At 41.2% G+C, this 4107-nt stretch overlaps 1 pseudogene; it reads left to right on the top strand.

The window, feature by feature from the left end:
• The first annotated feature begins 343 nt into the window (after positions 1-343).
• Positions 344-2333, top strand: LOC131763734 (ferritin light chain pseudogene; annotated as a pseudogene).
• The last annotated feature ends 1774 nt before the right edge of the window (positions 2334-4107 follow it).

Here is a 4107-nt window from a genome sequence, read left to right as displayed (position 1 = left end):
GCAAGCATGACAGTGTCCTTTCTCCAGAAAATAAATATCTTGTCTCTTGTCAGGGGTGCACAGGGAAGGGTAGTCTACTGTCTGGGCAGCGTGGAACAGGGAATCTGGGCTCTAATAGCTCCATATTATTTTCTTTTTTTAACCAAACTGTTTCTTCAGCCCCATTCATTACCCTGCTCTTGGTAATAGCTTTTTTGAACACAGAGTAAAAGAAGAAAAAAGTTACTAATTTTAGGGCTCAGTGTGTACCAGACCCTTTAACTAATTTTAAAAAGTTCTAACATTTGTGCCTGCCATCAACCAAATCATGTCCTCAAATATTGCTTTTTTAATGATGATACGAATGACTCAAAAAGGTCCTACCCTATATGATATGAAAAGGGAGAGACAGCATTTGCTAATAGGCTATCAAAGCTGTATTGGAGAATTCGAGAACAGGTATGAGGTGAGCATACAATAATAAATGCAGTAAAGAAACCCCGAAATGACTAGGGATGCAATACTAGTTGGGAAATAATATTGGTACTGGACTATAGCTATGTGGGAAGGATGGAGGCTACCATGCTCAGGACACCAGTGGTTAAGAACAGGGATCCACACTGAAGTCCCAGCTTACATATCTTCTCACAAACTCTGGCTCCAGTTTCTAGCTCATGCTGAATTCTCCATCACTATACTCTGAATCTCTCCCTTCTTGTGCTTTTCGGGACAGTATGAGGCCACGCTGAACACCATCCCAGTGCCTTCACGCCACGAAGTACCCCAGACAAAAGATAATATAGTATATGAACTTCTCTATAGATGGTTCAGAAAAGAGTGATGGGGCAGAAGCAGGGAAGGGGGCATTCACAACATTTTTGTAATGATAGTCACCAAGGATTGGATTTCAACCATCACTTTTTTAAGTCCCTCTGTAATGGCCACTGGCTTTTAGTTTGTCTCTAGCTAATTTGCTAGCTAGCTCTCTTTCCTCCAGAGCCCCTCTGCCTCTTTCCACAGTGGCTCCTGACAGCTCTCACATTCTTTTTTTTTTTTTTTTTAATGAGTGGAATTTAATTCTCTGTTTCAATTTTCTACCTTCAGGACTTGTACAGAGACCACCATTTTGTTGACAAATAGCCTATGAATGTATTTTGCTAAGCAAAAGGTTATCTGATCCAGAAAGAAATGTTGCCACCTCTTAAAGAGATAGACGTGGCTGTGTGTTATAAGTAAAGAACAGTTTTGTTTTTCTCACACCTTCTTATAGTTATATAGTATGACTGCATTTTTATAAATACATACGTGTGTATGCACATACACATACATACTTCATATACATAAATACATGGGCATATTATACACACAACTTTAGATACGTGTATAGAGAGGGAGAGGGAAAGAGAAATTTGTAATTATATTTACCAAAACCCTTAATAAAGGGTCAGCGAAATTCTCTCTGGAAAGTGCTGTTAAAGAAGGGCTTTGGACAGCGTGCTCCGAGGTCTCGCGGATCTGCCTTTTGTTTCAACAGCGTTTGGACAGAACAGACCCAGGGACACCCCTTGCTCCAGCCTCCCCCCACCCTCCAACCTTTCTTCCAGTCACAACCTTTGGAATCAGCCGCTCTGCTATCCTCGGTCACAGGGACCAGCCAACACCATTTTTTTGAGTTTAACTCCTCATTACCGATCAACCACGAGCTCCCGGATTCCTCAGAATTACTCCACCGAGGTGGAGGCCAACACCTGGCCAACATGCATCTGCGAGCCTCCTACACCTACCTCGCTCTGGGCTTCTATTTCGAGGACGTCGGTCTGGAGAGCGTAGGCCACTTTTCCGGGAATTGGCCGAGGAGAAGCACGAGGGCGCCGAGCGTCTTGAAAATGCAAAACAAGTGCGGCGGCCGCCCTCTCTTCCAGGAAGAGCAGAAGCCTCCCCAAGATGAGTGGGGTAAAACCCAAGACGCTGTGGGAGCCGCCGTGCTCGTGGAGAAGAACCTGAACCACACCCTTGTGGACCTGCCTGCCCTGGGCTCTGCCCCCACAGACCCCCGCGTCTGCGACTTCCGGGAGAGCCGCTTCCGGGAGGAGCAGGTGAAACTCATCAAGAAGATGGGCGACCACGTGACTAACCTCCGCAGGCCGGCTGGTCCCCAGGCTGGGCTGGGCGAATATCTCTTTGAGAGCTCACCCTCCAGAACCACCAGGAGCCTCCGGAGCCCAGCAGGCTTGGAGGAGTCCCGCTCTGCAGCCACTAGGCAGCTTTTTAACCACCCTGGAGCCGTCTCCCAAGATGTGGACCAAATGGAAACAATAAAGCTTTTTACAGAAAAAAAAAAAAAAAAAAAATAGAGCTTTGGTTTTCTGCATTTTTACGGGGATGTATTACTCAAATAGTGAGAACATGAAAGTGAAACTAACTCCACTTAGAAAAGTAAATTGAGTATGTGTCAGATGAGAAATAAACATAAGAAATCTAAATAGAACCACAGAGAATGTTTTTTAAAAAGAAAGAAAAAAGGCATTTATAATAGAGAGAGAGGGAAGTCATTATCTGAAAAAATTCATTAAACAGAGGATGACACATCTTACGTCACATTCCCATAATAACAATACAGAGGTCCTAAGTGCGTTTCATGAAGCATGAAAAAAAAAAAAAAAAAACAGCTAAAGGTTAATGAAAACCTAAAGTGAAGGAAGTTCATTCTAAGACCTGCAAAATCCATGCAATCTGGAATTGCATTCATATTAAGTGGGTGGTTCATACTCTCCCCGCCAACCCCCCGCAATTTACCTCTTCATGGATAACTCTGGTTTTTCTACCAGATTAATTCAGCTCAGATCACTTTCTTTATGGAAACATATTAAATAAATTAAGGAAATTAGCCAAGTTGGTCGATTTTATAAAGAAATGGTGATTATGTATGCAATCCCACATCTGGTAGAGACATGAGTAAAGGACCAAATTTCACTGCAGTAGTTACCATATGCTCACTCCATTTCCCTTAGCACTCTGAAATTGATGGTACCGTTGGAAAAAAAAAAAAAAAAAAGAATCCCAGAGAGAAATAATCTCAAAATTTAAAAAAAAAAAAAAAAGAATAGAATAGAACATAAGTCAGACAAAAGGAAAGAAAAATTCCTGAATTTCTTAGGGGTTTTTTCCTGATTATAAATGGAAAAAAGTTATTAAAGATGTTTAAAGACGATTCTTTAAAAGCCTGATGAGGTGACAATGACAGACCGGGTTATTTGGACTAGCTCTCCCACTGAAACAGCTAAAACTGCTGAATTAAACATTTGTAACCCTGTAAAAGCATCAAAGAGCTGACAAAATAGAAAGGAAATACCAAGTAAGTATTAAAATAAGAAAGGTAAATGGAAAATTTACGGTTTGCTTTACCTCTGAAGGCATTTGCCAATCTGGAAGAAACGGAGCTGTGTTTTTGAAGGCCTTGTGGGACAAGGGAAACAAAAGTTCAAGGGTGGGGCCCATTCAGTGTTTTGCGTCTGGTAAACCATCTTGCATTTATGCATTAAGCTGAGATCTCAAAGGGCTACAGCATCACAGAAAGGATCAACCATCAGTGTTTCCATCCCATTCCTTCCACCCCAGTAGTTTTTTGGGAGAAGTACCTTGGTGCTAAGCAGAGTAGGAGAAAAGAAAGGAAGGAGAAAACAAAGAGAATTATCCTTGAGAGGGTGTAAACCATGGATAAGCTCTCTTGAGGGTCTACAGGCCCAATTTTGCAGCACCTAAGTGATCAAAAAAATATATGCCATGGTTTTAACTTAAAATAGTTCTCTGGTCATCAGGAAGTCCCCCACATGCACACACAAATAATTGTTTAAGGGCAGTGAGCCACACAAAGACACCAACTATATAAGGAAATAATATACCATGAGTGAGAACCAGCAGAAATAACAGACACCTAAGTACTTCGGATATTGCAATTATCAGACATGGAGTATTAAAAAAAAAAAAACTATGCTCCTTTGTTTAAGGAAATGAGATAAATCTGAAAATGAATGAAGGGTACAGGAAATTCTAAAAAGTGTTACAGCAGATTTGAAAAAGAACCAAACTGAACTTGCATAAATTGAAAATACAATAACTGAAATTTAA

The sequence above is a fragment of the Kogia breviceps genome, chromosome 10 (genome assembly GCF_026419965.1).
Source record: "Kogia breviceps isolate mKogBre1 chromosome 10, mKogBre1 haplotype 1, whole genome shotgun sequence".
NCBI lineage: Eukaryota > Metazoa > Chordata > Mammalia > Artiodactyla > Physeteridae > Kogia > Kogia breviceps.
This window is presented reverse-complemented; position numbering and strand designations above follow the sequence as displayed.